Below are 18528 nucleotides of genomic sequence, written 5' to 3'. Positions count from 1 at the left end.
TTTTATCATGTTGAATTGTATCAATTTATTAGTTGGTTTAAGGATGAATATCTGAGTTTGCATGTTGGCTGAGGTTGTAGTTTGTTCTTGATGGTTTGGTTGAATTTCGAGCTAGTCTCTGTTGGGTTTTGAAGCTGATTCTGTGTTAGAAATTATTATGGTGATAAACTGGGATTGTTAGTTTGGTTTTGGGGAGGACTGGTTTGAATAAAACGCAGGAAAAAGGGTGAGAAATCTGGGTTTGGAGGTGAGGGCCGCGGCCCGTGCGCGCGCGGCCATGGGAGGCCAAAAAATTTCATGCGCGTCGCGGCCCGTGTGGGTGTCAGTGGGGTTCTAGCCTCTGTTTTGAGGCTAGCCGCGACGCTTAGTGCCAGGTTGTGTTTTTAAGGGTGTTTAGGCTTGGGAACTCAAAGGTTAAGGCTCGAGATGGATTTGATCACCCGGATTGATAGAATTCAAGGTCTCGGAGGTTAGGGTTATGGCTTAAAGTTATTTAGTGGATTAGAACTTGATGGATGGATATTGTTAATGTGTTGTGACTAGGGTTTCGGCGAGGCTCAAGTTAGAGGACTGTGCTCGGGACATCGGTGCTCGGAGAGCTCGAGACTCAGGTAAGAAAACCCTTGTCTCCATAGAGCTTGTATGCAGGGCTGAGCCCAATGTGTTTGAATAGAGCTTGTATGCAGGGCTGAGCCCAATGTGTTTGAATTGCAGGGCATTGCCCTTTGATTGAATTTGTTAGTATTCTGTAGTTGTTTATTATGCTATGAATGTAATTATGTGAATGATCGGTAAGAGCCGGGAACGGTATAGGCCGAGGTCGGCAGGGGTTGGAAACGGCAAGGGGCCGGGAATGGTATAGGGCCAGGAACGGCATTAGTCACGTTGAGTGCAAGGCCGAGTACGCCAAGGGGCCGGGAGCAGTGTTGAGCACGTGGAGTGCGAGTTGCCAGGGCGAGTCCCTAAAAGGATACCTGGGATATCCTCATGGTGTAGACCGCGAACCCAGGGCCTGGTAAGAGCCTGGGACGACTTGGCTGTATGTGTTTAGCCTATTGATGGCCTGTTTATATGATATGTGTTGACTTTTGCATATGTTATCTGTTATGGGTTTTCTTGCTGGGCTTCGGCTCATAGATGCTTTGTGGTGCAGGTAAGGGTAAGGAGAAGGCCAACCAACCGTGAGTGTAGCAGGCATGAGGTGGCGTGTACATGTTTGGCCAGCCTAGCTGCCATAGCGAGTGGATTTTGGGAGATGTTTGTAAATAAACTTAGATTTTGTCGTTTAGTCGACTTGGTTTAATCTATATGTTGTAAATGTTTCTAAACTGTATTTTGGGATCCTAGGTGTTAAACTTTTATGATTTTCAATGAAACAGAATTGTTTCTAAAGTTTTCTTTAGTTTATGGATTAATTACACTATTTGACCTAAAACCTCGATTAGCGAGTTGAATGCACATTTTTAAACTCACTTAGTAACGACTCTAAGGCAATAGGGCGTTACAACTTGGTATCAGAGCGAGCCAAGGTTATTGATTCTGGAGATCGACCGAACATGTACACTCGCTGTCAGTGACAGGCTCAACTCAGGGTTGGTTGGTAAGATTGACTAATATGTTTGAATATGTGGTTGAATACCCTGTTTGCCTGCTTATCTTATATAGAGCATGATGAATGAGTTAACATATGCATGATGCTAGGGCATGGCCCGCTGTGTGTTATATGTTATATGAGTTATTGCTTGTGGATGGCTAATGTGTTTGGGAGGTGGTTATTGGATGTTGTTATAATGTCTGATGAGCGGCGTCATTGGTTGCAGGCATATTTGTTGAGATGCCTCGACAATCAGCTAGACTCCGCGGCAGTAGGGCCGAGGATGACAACCAGGGTCAGGACCCTCCACCTGCCCCACGTAATTGGCAAGAGATGTTTGCCAAGATGGAAGCAAGACTGCAGCGAATAGAGGAAGAGTTGTGACAGTTGAGGCAGCAGGCCCCACCTCAGATTACTGGGCTACCAGTGCAGCAGGTTGCAGCGCCAGTGCCAGTACAGTTTGCTACGGAGAATAAGTGGGAACCTTTGTATGAGAGGTTCCGGAAGTAGCATCCTACCACCTTCGAGGGTGGATCAGACCCAATGCAGGCAGAGCAGTGGATGAATATGGTTTCCTCAATTCTGGATTTTATGAGAGTTCAGGGGAATGAAAGGGTAGCTTGTGCTAGCTACATGTTTAGAGAGGATGCCCACATCTGGTGGGACGTGGTGGTTCAGAGAAGGGATGTGTCAGTCATGACCTGGGAGGAGTTCAGAAACTTGTTTAATGAGAAGTATTACAGTGTGGCAGTTCGAGCTGCGAAGGTTGATGAGTTTATCAACCTGACTCAGAATCGATCGACAGTGATAGAGTATGCTATAAAGTTTGACAGATTGGCGAAGTTTGCGCCAGATTTAGTGCCGACTAATGCGGCAAGAAGGGACAGGTTTGTGCGGGGGTTGAATGTTATGATTTCCCGCGATGTGAATATTACCTTGGATCCAGAGACTATTACTTATGGCCAGGTTGTAACGCCCTGGATAGCCAAGATCGTTACACTGTGTGTTTATTAAGTGCCAGACTTGCTAATCAAGTCATTTAGATAAAATCGTGTAATTGAAACTATTGAGGAACTAGGGTTAAAAGAGTTTTGGTCTCAAAAGCCACATTTACATCAAAGGAAAACATTGTTTATTTCCACGGGATCGCCAAAATATTATTTGTTTAAAGGCCATCTACAACAGTTACAAAGTTCAAATACATTAACCAGCCATATTAAGGCAAAACGAGCAGTTAGGTAACCCCTGTCCTGACTCACTCCTCGACCATGGTGATCGAACAGCTGGCTAAGTACATTCCATCTCGGGGTTCTCCACCTCAGGCTTGGTCAAGCTTGCCCTTGCCTTTACCTGCACCACGTAGCACCCGTGAGCCAAGGCCCAGCAAGAAAACACAATAACAACAAAGCATAAGCAATTAACAACAAGTCAATATCTCACATCGCATTACATAATCTCAACCATGTCATCAATCGGTATAATCAGGTATTTCAAATAATAAGCATATCAATTCACATCATTTACAGTTTACAAATGATAACTAGGGCTGGCGCCCTCAGGCTGCCCCCTCTGTTATCCCGTTGTCTTTGGCTACTAGTGGCCAATCTGCGCCCTGTGCGCTAATATCATGTACGGCACTCTTAGGCCGCTTTTACATGTCCCATGGCGTAATACCATCATTGACACGATACAATTCTCGGGAGCACTTAGTCCCATCACAAACATACAACCGGATGCAGTTTTCTTACCTTTAGCTTTCAGATGAATTAGCTACGGGCGACACTCCTTGAGCGCGATCCGATCCTCGAGTCCTAGCTAGACACCTAGTCACAACCATAAGGAAAGACACAATTACAACCTTAAATGAGTTTCTAAGCCAAGTTCTAGTACTCGGAACATTGAACTTCACCAAATATAGTAAAAGACTCAACCCCGAGCACCTTAGGTTAAATTTCCAAGCCTAAAATCTTAAAATCCCAAAATCCCTTAAGCGCCGCGGCATAGGCCACCCATGCCGCGGCATGGCCCCCAAACAGAACCCCCAAAGGCTCAAAAACAGGTAAGGGCCGCGGCATTGCTTGGGCCATGCCGCGGCCCGCCCTTCTTCCTCAGCATGCAACACCCTTGAAGGGCTGCGGCTCACCAAGAACCATGTCGCGGCCCGACCCTTCGAACCCAGAAAATACCACCATTTTCAATCTCCAAACCTCACCTAAAGCTATCCCAAAGCCCCCAAACCAAAAACCAATTAATATTAACAACATTAGAATGATTAAAACAACGTAGTCCAACCAGAAATCCAGCCTAAGACTCACTAAAATCCCAATTCTAATTTCTGAAATTTCAAACCCATAGAACCCAAAACCAGCCATGAAAACTCTCAAATTCAACCATCGAACTTTGAATTAAACCTTACCTCAGCTGTAGAATCGATTCTCCAAGAGTCCCCTGACCTATCTTCAAAGTTTCAAGCCTCAATCCCACCTTAAATTCCAAAAACCACAGATATTTAAGATTCAGCCATTTTCTTTGAATTCCTAACCTTAGAAACGAAAATTCAATACTTACCTTAGCACTAGCTCAGACCTTGATCAGTTCCTGAGTTAATCCTCCTATTTATTCCCTTCAATTCCCTAAAACACAGCTCAATTCCAGCTATTTCCTCTCAAATTCAGAAGTTCTTCCTTAGCCAAGAGAAAAGAGAGAGAAAAAGAGGGTTAGGGTCGGTTTATAATTTTCTGTCTAATATTTTCCTAAGTCTTCCAAGTACACCCTTATGTTATTAAACTAATCCCAAAGCTCGGGGTGCCAGAAGCGTCCCCGAGGCCAAAACGGTAAAATCCCCCAATAATCCCGCCTAGACATCCTAACCTCAAATATATCTCCAATTATTTATTTTCATCACCCGATAATCTAAACCACTACCCGATACCTAAAATACCCCTGACTTGTCCAAAGTCAATTATAATGCCCCATTGTGACTTTTCCTGCTATCTAGCCCTAGGATCGCCTCGAGTCGCCGGCTGCAGATTTATCCACATCATAATGTGGTTATCGCATATATCACATATCATATTACCACATAATATAATCAATTATCATATAAGCATCATTAAGCATATAATAACTCATTAAATCACAGTTATTCCAGTAATGCCCTCCTGGCACACTAATCAAGGCTCTTAAACCTTATTAGTGAATTTGGGTCGTTACACAGGTAGTGGACAAGGCCCTTCCTGCTGAGAGGGCTGAAGATCAGATTTGGAAGGAAAGCGCTGTTAGGCGCGATGCCAGGAGGACAGTGCCTCCTTTCGTTGGGTCCAGTCGTGGTGGTTCTAGTGAGCAGAAGAGGAAGGCCCCAGATTCCTTTGTTCCTCCCAGTTCAGATAGGAGGGCACGGGGTGCTTCCACTGGCCGTCATGGTGGCAGTGACAACTGGAGGAGTTTTCCAGTGTGTCTGCGGTGCAGGCGACGACACCAGGGTGAGTGCAGGATCAGGGCTTGCTTTGTTTGTGGGAGTGCTAGTCATCTGAAGAGGGATTGCCCTCAAGTTAAGAAGGAGGAGCAGAAGCAGAGTGACAGTCTTGCTCCTGCCAGGGTATTCACTTTGACACAGACTGAGGCGGAGGCTAGCCCCTCAGTTGTGACAGGTCAGATCTCTAGTGTTGGTTCTTTGTATACTGCATTGTTTGATTCAGGGGCTACCCATTCATTTGTATCTGCTAGAGTGATAGATCATCTTTGTAGACCTAGTGGTGTGTATGCTAGGGGATTTCAGACTTTGTTGCCAACAGGAGAATTGGTAGTCTCTAGGAAGTGGATTAGAGCATTACCAGTAGAGGTGGATGGTAGGGAACTGTCTGTTGATTTGATTGAGTTAGAGATGGATGATTTCGATATGATTTTAGGAATGGATTGGTTATCAAAGTATGGGGCAACGATTGACTGCAAGCGCAGAATGGTGACTTTTGAACCAGAAGGGGAGGTACCCTTTGTGTTTGTGGGGACAGTTGGTGGACTGCGAGTACCAATGATTTTAGCATTGAGGGCTAGAGACCTGATGCAGGAAGGTTGCATAGGATTCCTAGCGAGCGTTGTGGATACCTCTAGGGTGGTGTCGGTTGGACCGGGTGAGACTAGATTGGTGTGTGAGTTTCCGGATTTGTTTCCAGCGGATCTGCCAGGGTTGCTGCCGCAGCGGGAGATTGACTTTGTTATAGAATTGGTACCAGGAGCGGAGCGAGTATCTAGGACACCTTATAGAATGGCTCCAGCGGAGATAAAGGAGTTGAAGATTCAGTTGCTGGAGTTACTTGATTTGGGGTTCATCAGACCGAGTTTCTCGCCATGGGGTGCTCCAGTGTTGTTTGTTAAGAAGAAGGATGGATCCCTTAGGATGTGTATTGATTACAGGGAGCTAAATAAGTTAACCATTAAGAACAAGTATCCACTGCCAAGGATCGACGATTTATTTGATAAGCTACAGGGAAGAACAGTGTTTTCCAAGATAGATCTCCGATCAGGTTATCATCAGTTAAGGATTAAAGAGGAGGACATACCAAAGACTGCTTTCCGAACGAGGTATGGACACTACGAATTCCTAGTTATGTTCTTTGGATTAACCAATGCCCCAGCAGCCTTCATGGACATGATGAATAGGGTTTTCAAGGATTATCTGGAAAAGTTTGTGATTGTATTCATCGACGACATCCTAGTGTACTCTCAGTCAGAGATAGAGCACGAGCAACATCTACGATTGGTTCTACAGCGGTTGAGAGAGCATAAGTTATATGCTAAATTCAGTAAGTGTGAGTTCTGGTTGCCATAAGTTACATTTCTGGGCCATATTTTCAGTAAGGAGGGGATTCTGATTGACCCAAGTAAGATTGAGGCGGTCAGAGATTGGCCTAGACCGAGCAATGTTCCTGAAGTGAGAAGCTTTCTGGGTTTAGCAGGGTATTATCTGCAGTTTGTTGAGGGGTTCTCCAGAATCGCTATGCCATTGACAGAGCTGACAATGAAGAAGACAAGGTATGTCTGGGCGGACAGATGTGAGAACAGTTTTAAGGAGTTGAAGAGGCGATTGGTCACTGCGCCAGTGTTGAGCTTGCCGACAGTGAATGAAAAGTTTGTGGTCTACTATGATGCATCCAGACAGGGTTTAGGGTACATGTTGATGCAAGCTGGTAAGGTGATATCCTATGCATCGAGACAGTTAAAGGAGTATGAACAGAGATATCCTACACATGATATGGAGTTGGCAGCGGTGGTGTTTGCACTTAAGATTTGGAGGCATTATCTTTATGGTGAGAAGTGCGAGATATACACTGACCATAAGAGCCTAAAGTACTTCTTTACTCAGAAGGATCTGAATATGCGCCAGAGGTGGTGGTTGTAGTTGGTTAAGGATTATGATTGTGATATCCTATACCATCCTGGGAAGGCTAATGTAGTGGCTGATGCATTGAGTCGGAAAGGCCCAGGACAGTTGTTTAGTTCGAGGCAGATATCTGACAAGTTAGCTGAGGAGATGACCAGAGCAGGTATAGAGTTGGTGGTTGGTCAGTTGGTCAACATCACTCTCCAGTCTACACTCCTTGAGAGGATCAAGGAAGCGCAGGGGAAAGATTCCTAGTTGAGGGGTTATAGGGATTGTGCCTTAGTCGGAGCGACTAAGGACTTTTCCATTTCAGAGATGGGGTTACTAAAGTACAAGGGTCGGATTTGCGTTCCGATGGATTCTGATATCCGGCGAGAGATCTTAGATGAATCGCATACCACTCCCTATTCTTTGCACCCGAGTATGACTAAGATGTACTAGGACTTGAGAGCTCTGTATTGGTGGTCGGGCATGAAGAAGGATGTGGTGGATTATGTGGCCAAGTGCTTAACGTGCCAGCAAGTTAAGGCTGAGCATCAGAGGCCAGCGGGGTTGCTCCAGCCTCTGGGGATCCCAGAATGGAAGTGGGAAGATATCACTATGGACTTTGTGGTTGGTTTACCGAGAACTGTGGGACAACATGACTCAGTGTGGGTGATTGTGGATAGGTATACCAAGTCCTCCCACTTTTTACCCATTCAGACAACTTATACTATGGAGCAGTATGCTGAGTTGTACGTGAAGGAGATTGTTCGACTTCATGGGGCTCCGAGGTCGATAGTATCCGACAGAGACCCCACCTTTACTTCCAAGTTTTGGGAGAGTCTGCAGAAGGCTATGGGCACGCAGTTACGGTTTTGTACCGCTTATCATCCTCAGACGGATGGACAGTCTGAGAGGACGATTCAGATACTGGAGGATATGTTGTGAGCTTGTGTGCTAGATTTTGGGGGATCGTGGAGTAAGTATCTTCCTTTGATTGAGTTCTCGTACAACAACAGCTATCAGGCGACCATTGGAGTGGCTCCGTACGAGATGCTTTATGGAAGAAAGTGTAGATCACCTGTTCATTGGGATGAGACAGGTGAGAGAAGATATCTAGGTCCAGAGATGGTTCAGAGGACCAATGAGGTGATTGAGAAGATTAGAGCGCGTATGCTCGCCTCCTAGAGTCGACAGAAAAGTTATTAAGACCTGAAACGCAGCAGCGTGGAATTTCAGGTTGGTGATCATGTGTTCCTTAAGGTTTCACCCATGAGGGGTGTCAAACGTTTTGGTGTTTGGGGAAAGTTGAGCCCTAGGTTTGTTGGCCCCTTCGAGATTCTGGAACAAGTTGGAGAGGTAGCTTACAGACTAGCGATGCCTCTAGCTTTATCAGGGGTTTGTGATGTTTTCCATGTATCCATGCTCCGGAAGTATAAGTCAGATTCAACGCATGTTCTAAGTTTTGAGAATCTGGAGCTCGATCTGGATTTTTCCTACGAGGATGTAATGACCCAACTACTCTAGACTTTTGGACCATTAACGAAACTAAACACACTAATCCTTAATAAAACTTACATTTGCGAGAATACCATAACTTTATTGGAAAACTTGTGGAAACAAGAGTTACTTACATAAAATAAGTAGGATATGGGATCCCATTGTCTTAAAAACAAAACATAATTTAAAATAAAAAGAAGTTACATAGAAAATGCGGAAAATACATATAAAGACCATAAAAACAAGACTATATCCTCGAAAATCGAACTCTCGACTCCTTGAATCCATTCACCACCGATACACATTCTCCCAAGCATCCACGATTCTTACCGCCACTACTAGCTATTTTCCTGCACATATAAACAAAAAGGAATGAGCCTAATGCCCAGCAAGGAAAATCTAACACATACTTCATATACATAAATTTCATAAGAAACATAAAGACATAACATAACACTTTATCATACACATACTATAATGGCCATTATTACTTGGGGTCCCATAGACTAAACAAGTCATATGCCCATAAGATTAGTGGGGTTCTACTAGCTAAGTAGGTCATATGCCCATAATCTATTTGGGGTCTTGTTAGTCATATGGGTCATATGCCCAAGCCTACAAACATACATATCATAACACTTATCATAACATAAGATAACATAAGCATATAACATATAAATTCTATCCTATTTTCCTTACTAAAGTTACCGGGATATGATGACAGAGTTGGGACTTTTGGAACACTCCTAAAACCATATATAACAGGGTGAGTAGATTTGAAGAAAAAGAAATGAAAGGAATGGAAGGACTAAACCTTTGAGAAACATACTTACCAAAACCTTTTTGCTTAAGAACTTAGATTCCCTAACCAAAATAAAAATTAAGGTTAGAGGTTGAGTAGAAGACTATGAGAACTTAAAAGAAAAGTACAGAATTGAACTAGAGTTTTGGGTTACCTTGAAGACTTGTAAGACCAATCTACACCTCAAACTGAAATACTATAAAACCTTACTTCCCAAAGTGTTTGATAAGCTTATGATGATCAAGCTTATGATTCCCCAACCCAGGTGTTTACACTCTCACACTCACTTAGCACTTGCAGCCTCTGAACTTAGAGCAAAAGATGAATAATGGCTGGGTACTAGGTCCTATTTATAGAGTTTAGGAATGAAAGGATCTTAATTTAACTTGAATAAAAATAATAGCTTTTTAGGTGAAAATAATTTGAATAATCGTTCAGCAGAGGCTGAAGACTCGTTCAAAAAGGTGATGGACTTATCAAGAGGTTGAATGGCTGAATGGAAAAAAAATTCAAAATGTTTCAAAATATGCTGAAGGAGGCGATATATCGCCTGGGCCAGTATGCCCGAGGCTGTCGTGCATCATCTCGTGTTTTCCGTATCTACGTGCTGCGATATATCGCCCCCTATAGCTGCGATATATCGGCACACACTGATTAATTAAACACGAAATTACACATTTTTAGCTAAGTTTGAATGGAGTAAACAGCCTTTACTAAGCCCTCAACATATTCAAAGCTGCTGACTGACCTTATAGCATTCAAACTTTACCCCTTATTAAATTTAACCCTCAAAGTACTTAATCCTTAATCACCCATTCATAACATGTGCTTAAAATCCTATTGGTTCTTATCTAAACCTTATAGTATAAAAAATATTATCCTTAATATCAGTCATATTAATCAAACCTCAGGTTAAAATTAATATTCTTAAACTATATGTTAAACTTAGAAAATCTACAAGTACTACTATGAGTGTCCAAATAATTCCCGGTCTGAACCAAAAATCCACAGTTAAAAAATATAATACTATAAATACTATAATACTACTATCTATCTTAGCTAAGTAAAGTTCTTGGACTCTACAGAGGAGAAGCCGGTTCAGATTCTTGACCGAAAAGATAAAGTCTTGCGGAGCAAGACCATCGCCTTGGTGAAAGTGTTGTAGAGAAACAGCAAGGTTGAGGAGGCGACGTGGGAACTTGAGTCAGAGATGAGGGAGCGGTATCCCGAGATGTTCAGGTAATTTCGAGGATGAAATTTCTGTAAGGATGGGATAGTTGTAACGACCCGAATTTGCTAATAGGGCTTAGGGCCTTGATTAGTGTGCCGAGAGGGCAATAAATGAATTATTATGTTAGTATATGAACTAACGTGAATATGTGATAATGATGCATGTTTAGTTGAGTTAAATGTGCATGTGGGCCCCGATTGGATATTAGGGGTATAAATGTGATAAATGCTATATATGTGTGATATGTTTGTGCAGCACGATCCGAGACAGTCCTGGGGAGCGGTTAGCCAGAAAGTCACAACGGGGTTGAGAATCTGACTCAAGGCGAGTCGAGGGGTAACTTGGGCATTAGTTATTATACGGGGTTAACGAGTTAAGAAATAAATATTTGGAGATATATTTTAGGATAGAATGTCTAGGAGGGAATATTGGAGAAATCTACCATTTTTCCCTCGGGGACGTTTTGGTACCTCAAGCCTTGAGGTAACCACATAGATTAAGTTAGATAAAACAAAATAGAAGAATTGTTGGGAAACTTGGAGAAACCGACCTTAGACTCTACCATATTCTCTCTTTACTCTCCAAGCTGCACTAAGGGGAAAAACTCTTGAGGAAAAGCTAGGGAAATTCAGAGTTTCAAGATGGGAAAAATTGGAGAATTGTAGCTTGGAATCTAGGGGATTGGCTCAGAAGTATTATCCAGCAAAGGTAAGTTTTTATCATGTTGAATTGTATCAATTTATTAGCTGGTTTAAGGTTGAATATCTGAGTTTTCATGTTGGCTGAGGTTGTAGTTTGTTCTTGATGGTTTGGCTGAATTTGGAGTTAGTCTCTGTTGGGTTTTGAAGCTGATTCTGTGTTAGAAATTATTATGGTGATAAACTGGGATTGTTAGTTTGGTTTTGGGGAGGATTGGTTTGAATAAAACGCAGGAAAAAGGGTGAGAAATCTGGGTTTGGAGGTGAGGGCCGCGACCCTAGGATGGGCACGCTGCGGCCCGTGCGCGCGCGGCCATGGGAGGCCGAGAAGTTTCATGCACGCCGCGGCCCGTGTGGGTGTCAGTGGGGTGCTAGCCTCTGTTTCGAGGCTAGCCGCGACGCTTGTGGGTAGGGCCACGTCTCTTAGTGTCAGGTTGTGTTTTTAAGGGTGTTTAGGCTTGGGAACTCAATGGTTAAGGCTCGGGATGGATTTTATCATCCGGATTGATAGAATTCAAGGTCTCGGAGGTTAGGGTTATGGCTTAAAGTTATTTATTGGATTAGAACTTGATGGATGGATATTGTTAATGTGTTGTGACTAGGGTTTCGGCGAGGCTCAAGTTAGAGGACTGTGCTCAGGACATCGGTGCTCAAAGAGCTCGGGACTCAGGTAAGAAAACCCTTGTCTCCATAGAGCTTGTATACAGGGCTGAGCCCAATGTGTTTGAATTGCAGGGCGTAGCCCTTTGATTGAATTTGTTAGTATTCTGTAGTTGTTTATTATGCTATGAATGTAATTATGTGAATGATCGGCAAGAGCCGGGAACGGTATAGGCCGAGGTCGGCAGGGGTTGGAAACGACAAGGGGCCAGGAACGGCAAAGGGTCGGGAACGGCAAAGGGTCGGGAACGGCGTTAGTCACGTTGAGTGCAAGGCCGAGTACGCCAAGGGGCCGGGAGCAGCGTTGAGCATGTGGAGTGCGAGTTGCCAGGGCAAGTCCCTAAAAGGATACCTGGGATATCCTCACAGTGTAGACCGCAAACCCAGGGCCTGGTAAGAGCCTGGGACGGCTTGGCCGTATGTGTTTAGCCTATTGATGGCCTGTTTATATGATATGTGTTGACTTTTGCATATGTTATCTGTTATGGGTTTTCTTGCTGGGCTTCGGCTCACAGATGCTTTGTGGTGCAGGTAAGGGTAAGGAGAAGGCCAACACTACAAGAAAATGGGGTCTTTACCTACCAATTGTAAGTGTAGGCAAAACTAACCTAATGGTGGGTAATATGGTTTACCTACCAATATTGAATTGGTAGAGACTGCTAGGTAAATGTTACTAGGGAAATAGTCTTTACCTACACTTATTGATACTGGTAGGTAAAAGAATCAGTGGACCCCACTAAGTTATTTGATGAGTCATCATATGACGTGTTTGATAACTTGTCATCCTACGTGTCTGCTGACATGGCTTCCATAGTAGCATACACGTGGCATACGTCAATACCGCCACTTGGCATCTTGTGGTTACTCCATGTGTCAAACAATAATTTGTCCACGTGTCGTTTGATAATTAGTACATATGTCATCATTTGATATAGACCACGTGGGATCATTTTATTAGTCCATGTGGCATCATTTTTATTGGTCTACATGGCACAATATTATTGGACCACATGGGGTCATTTTATTAGCTCACATAGCATGATTTTATTGGTTTGTTATATAATTTATATTTTGGTCAAATTTAATGGTTGTGTAAGTAAAAGATAATAACAGCTATTTATAAATATTCTATATTAAAAATAAACTAGAAAAAAACCATACAATCATCTTGTGACTACTGAACCGAATTCAAATAAATTATTTAACATTAATAATAAAATAAACATAAGCATATTATAAAATATTCATTGCTTATTAAAGATGAGTGTTAAAGTAATTACATTTCATAAAAAATATCAACAAGTCTATTACAAGTCTATTCTTCACTTTGAGATTATTACACGAGAGCATCATTTTTCTTGAACGTGTGACTGTTGATGATGGCTTTGTGAGGTGGAAAACGATGATGGTTGGAGGTGGGGTTCGGGTTGGCAACAATGGGAAAATATAATTAATCTTAACACAATAATTATCCCTAATTTAATCATCATAAGGATTTCAGAAAATATGACTTATTATTATGGGCATTTATGACACTTAATATACCAGCATATATTAAAAACAAATATATGAGAACATCAAGTCCCATAATCACCAACATAGAATAAAATCATTTATCAACATCACAGGCAAAAAGAAAAAAATCAAAGTAGCATAATGATCCAAATCAGAAAAAGAAAATATAAGTCAACATTCAAAACTGCTTTTAATAGGAAATATGCATTGAAAACTAGAATTCATGTGATAAAACAAAGAATTTCACATGCAGTATATATGAACATGTAAACAATGATGAAGACAATACAAACTAGATTCAAAGTTTAACATAAAAAAAACTCAAAATAAAAAGTAGATGTCTCTCCTCCTTTTTAAAAAGAAAAACAGATATATGTATATAATCAATGGACAATTGCTAAACTCTGTTTCAAAGAAAAGTAATTACTTGACAGTTTAGGATGGAAAAGTGGTGAAGAAACTGAAATGGACAATGCACTATTAAGTGAAGAGTCTGGCAGGCTAAATACTCCTGGCATCTCAAGCAAATCAACCAAATATTCCCTGGAAGATTACACAAATATGTCCAATGCTATTTATCATTCATGAAGAAACATATAACATTTCTAAAGTTTCTTTTAAGATCATAATAAACAAAGCAAACAGTTTTCTATGTAGCCAAAAGATAATCGGCCTTTCATAATACACTTTTTCTTGACCTTGCATGCCTAAACATGAAATAGCCTTTAACTGGCCGTATAATGTAGACCATCCTAAATTCATGCTTAACTAACCATGCAGCTCTTTCACCAGCTTCCAACCCCGTATTTAGTTTCTTATGCCTAACGTTTTGCTTCAAATTGTAATAGCACAGACATGTACATTGTAGGTCATGAGTAACAAAATAGTGTCAAGTTTTATGCTACCATTGACAATAATAAATAAAAGAACACCCACTAGAGAATAAACTACAAAACGTTCAGCCACTAGAGAATTTTTGTTTTCTTTCCCTTTTCACAAGGAAACACCAATCAAATCAGGACATAGAATTGATAAGGTGCATTACTCCAACATGTATATTGAATGTGGATAATGTTTGTACCCATTAAATAACTTGTAATAATTGTTCTGATACATTGAAAATGTAGTGTGCAAACTTATGACAAGTTTATATATATGCATGTATGTATAATTTTAAAAAGATGTAAGCAGTAAGCAGACTTGGGATACAACATTACAAATATAGCATTCAACAGAGTTAATGATCCATGATGAAGTTAAAGATACATAAAAGGAAGAATAGGTACCTTTATGAGTAAGTTAAAGATACATAAAAGGAAGAATAGGTACCTTAGAAATAGATGATGCACACAAAAGTATGTAGATTCCTTCTTATTTTAAGGGGAAAATCCCCATTTCAGAATCAGGAGTTTAACACATTTAAAATGGACAAGACTTTATTTACTTTCCCTACTTTCAAAGGAAATGCACATTCACACTCCAAGGTAAAAATGTTGGCATTTAAATTTAGAGAGAATGCCATAAATCTAATTTTACATGAAATATTATTTTTGGAGAAATGAGATCAACAGCTCACAGACAGAATCAGATGCACAAGCAAGGTAAAAATGTTTTTTTTTTCAACACAAGATGATTCAAAATTCCTAAATATCGAACTTGTACACATTTATCAAACATCTATTTTGATTGAAAAAAAAACTGTTGAGAAACATCATAGAGAAAAAAGAGAAAATGTTTTTGGTTGAACGAAAACATGATTGATGAAACCTATTAGAGAAAACACCATTATTCAACATAATTTAGATATAACCAATCGGATGCAAATACATACAAGACAAAGCTGTAACAATATAATATCAAAACAGCACAAAACTACAACAATTACAACTTGAAAAAAACTGAATTTGACCAAGCACAATGATTCAAACCTCCGGCCAACATGCATTCTATGCATGAGGTGGTCTGTAGGAGGTTCAGTAGCCAAAGCAAGTGCTCCAAGAGTATCCATTATCAGGTTAACCCATAAAAGCTATGAAAATCATCAAGGCAATACATTGATTTTGTAAGTTGCTAATTTGAAGAACAAGCATAATACTAAATCTTGTATATTATAAGCATGGTAAAAATATGATGTTAGATTTCATACAACAGAATAATGTTTCTTATAAGAGAAAATTATGTAATACACCTGCACTATCGGAACATATAATTTAAGAAGGCATCACACGTAGGCCTGATAAGATATTTAATCTCATATTTTTCAATGGTTTTGTTGACTTCAAATTTCAAAATATTTCAACATGTACAAATCTGAGCAATTGTGTAATCAATCAAAATACAAAGCAATTACTGTATAGTAATATATGAGAAAAGAGGATCAACCTGCACTGCATTTAGAGGGACATCACCAGAGGACACAGCAGCCACAACATTTATTACAAGTGCAGCAACATTAACAGTGAGCTGGAATTGAATAAATTTATGAATATTTGCATAGACGGAGCGTCCCCAACGAACAACCTATAGTAGAAAAAGAAAAATGTTCAGAACAAAAGGAGTGAAGGCTTGCCTCTAAACATTAAGAGCTAACAAATCAAATTAAAATATGCATTGAACTACTGAAAGAGAGAAAAAAACTTACCCAACACTCATGGACGCCCCACGCCTTATAGTCGATTGAGCCAATGATGTTGAGTCCCTCGCTTGCGCCTGCATCCACGATGCCGAGCCCAGCCACATTGTCGCACCGCTACCTACACCGCCACCCACGACCCCTCTGCGAGACTGAGCCACCCACGACCCCTCCATGAGACCGAACCACCCAAGACCCCCGAGCCCTTATCGTATGTTATATTATTTTATAATATAATGTTTTAGATTAAATAAATGTGACAAAGTGTATCACATATTGTAACATATAATAGAGAGTTACAATATTTAGATATATGAGATATATCCAAATAATGTAACATATTTGGTGTTGCAAATTTGTAACCTCCAAATATTACCCTTTATTGTGTAAATTGTTGTTACACAATATTGAGATGAATTTCATAAAAGCCATATGTGATATGGCTGTTAGAGATATGATTTTAACCCCAATAATGTGTTTTGGGAGTTACAAAATCATTTGGGAGGGTTTGGAACTGTTTGGAAAAACAACACAATTTTTGTGCTGAATTTGGTCAGTGGCCGCAGCCACCAACATTCAGTGGCCGCGGCCTGTGGATCAGAGACCAGTGGCCGCGGCCACTAATGTCTCTGGCTGCGGCCATAGGCCAAAACTGACCAAATTTTCTGTTTTTTCAATCTTTGTTGAACGGCTCAAAAAACCCAAATAACTCCCAAATCTCTTTTTTAATTCCATATTAATCCAATTAAACATTGGTAACAGCCATGGAGGTTGGTGGAATTTGAAATTCAAAGGGTGTCTCTAAACTCTATAAATAGGAGCTTATAGCTCACTTGTAAGACACAACTTTTCTATCCACTAGAGCACTTGGCTAGAAACACCTTGAGGCTTGATAATTCCATAAAGCTTTTCCAATATCTGAGAGAGATCCCTTAGTGCTTGAGTTAGGGGGAAATAAGCTTTCGGACAAAGGTTTTAAACCTTGTTCAAGTTGGTGATCCCCAATCCTCTTCACTTAGGTTGTGTAAGTGAGAGTTTGATTGTGTTTCTGTTCTTCTTTTTATTCTATTGTTTTTCTTCTTATTCTCTTGTTCTATTTACTTGTATATTTTGTTTAAGAGTTGTAATCTTTTCATTTGGTCTAAACACTTTATTTTACTTGTAATCTTTTGCTTAGAGTTGTATTCTCACTATTCTCTTCTTCATCATCATCTTCTTCATTTCTTTAGTTTATTTGTATTTTTAGTTATAGAGTTGTAACCGTATTTAATCAATCTATATTTACTTGTAATATTATTGCATAAAGTTGTAATATTATAATCATTTCCATTGAGGCAAAACAATATTTTCATAACATTCAAAAGCTTATCCCTTTTTGTTTCAATGGAAGGGGAGACAATCAAGATCATGAACCAAGACCTAGTGAGATTGTATAGGTTTGATGGATCCAATTTTACTAGGTGGCAAGACAATGTGAGGTTTCTATTAACCACTCTCAAAATCGCCTACATCCTTGAGTCTTCCTTGGCTCCTCTTGCTGAGCCATCCGACAAAGACACTCCCGAGGAGGTGGAGAAGAGAAGGAAGAGGGAGGAGGACAATCTTCTTTACAGGGGTCATATCCTCAATGCCTTATCCGATAGGCTCTATGACCTCTACACCAAGACCAAATCAGCCAAGGAGATTTGGGATGCACTTGAGAAAAAGTTCAAGGCGGAAGAGGAAGGTACCAAAAAGTTTTTGATATCTCAATACTTTGATTTCAAATTTTTTGGTGATAAACCTATTCTTCCTCAAATACATGAATTACAAATTATTGTTAATAAATTAAAAGTGTTAAAGATAGAGCTTCCTGAGGCCTTTCAAGTTGGTGCTATTGTGGCTAAATTACCACCAACTTGGAAGTGCTATAGGAAAAGAATCCTTCATAAAAATGAGGATTATTCTTTGGAGGAAATCTAAAAACATATTCGAATCGAAGAGGAATTGATATGTAGAGATAAACTTGTGGAGGGGTCTAATGGAGAGACTTCCAAAGCAAATGCGGTGTCACAACCAAAACATCCCAAAAACAAAGGGAAAAAGGGTAATGAGAAACCTTTAGGTCCAAAAACCAACCCAAACAAGTTTAAGGGCGAGAAAGGTCCTTGCTTCGTGTGTGGGAAAAAGGGTCACTATGCTAGAGAGTGTAGACATAGAAAAGACCAACAAAGACCTAAGGTGAACGCAACTCAAGAGGAAAACATAGTTGCTACCCTTAGTGAGGTGAATGCGGTCCAAGGCAAGGTGAAAGGGTGGTGGTATGATACATGTGCCACCATCCATGTCACCTATGACAAATCATTGTTCAAGACCTTTGAAGAGTCAAAGGGCAACCATGAGATACAAATGGGCAATGAGGGCAAATCCAAGGTACTTGGCAAAGGTACTGTAATGCCGCAAATTTCCTAATAAGATTCAGGACCTTGATTAGGAGGCCAGGAGGGCCATAATTGATTTATTATGATATTTAATGAGTATACGCATGCTTATAT

The 18528-nt window shown here is 40.6% G+C and overlaps 1 long non-coding RNA gene across 1 annotated transcript; it reads right to left on the bottom strand.

The window, feature by feature from the left end:
* Positions 1-15323: 15323 nt before the first annotated feature.
* On the bottom strand, positions 15324-15884 carry LOC133799237 (uncharacterized). Its single transcript, XR_009876412.1, has 2 exons — positions 15745-15884; positions 15324-15391 (listed from the first exon to the last, which is right to left on the bottom strand). It is a non-coding gene; the product is annotated as an uncharacterized LOC133799237 (long non-coding RNA).
* Between the last annotated feature and the right edge of the window lie 2644 nt (positions 15885-18528).

The sequence above is a fragment of the Humulus lupulus genome, chromosome 1, assembly GCF_963169125.1.
Source record: "Humulus lupulus chromosome 1, drHumLupu1.1, whole genome shotgun sequence".
NCBI classification, from domain to species: Eukaryota; Viridiplantae; Streptophyta; class Magnoliopsida; order Rosales; family Cannabaceae; genus Humulus; species Humulus lupulus.
The sequence above is the reverse complement of the archived record's forward strand: the minus strand, read 5'-3'. Positions and strand labels throughout refer to the sequence as shown.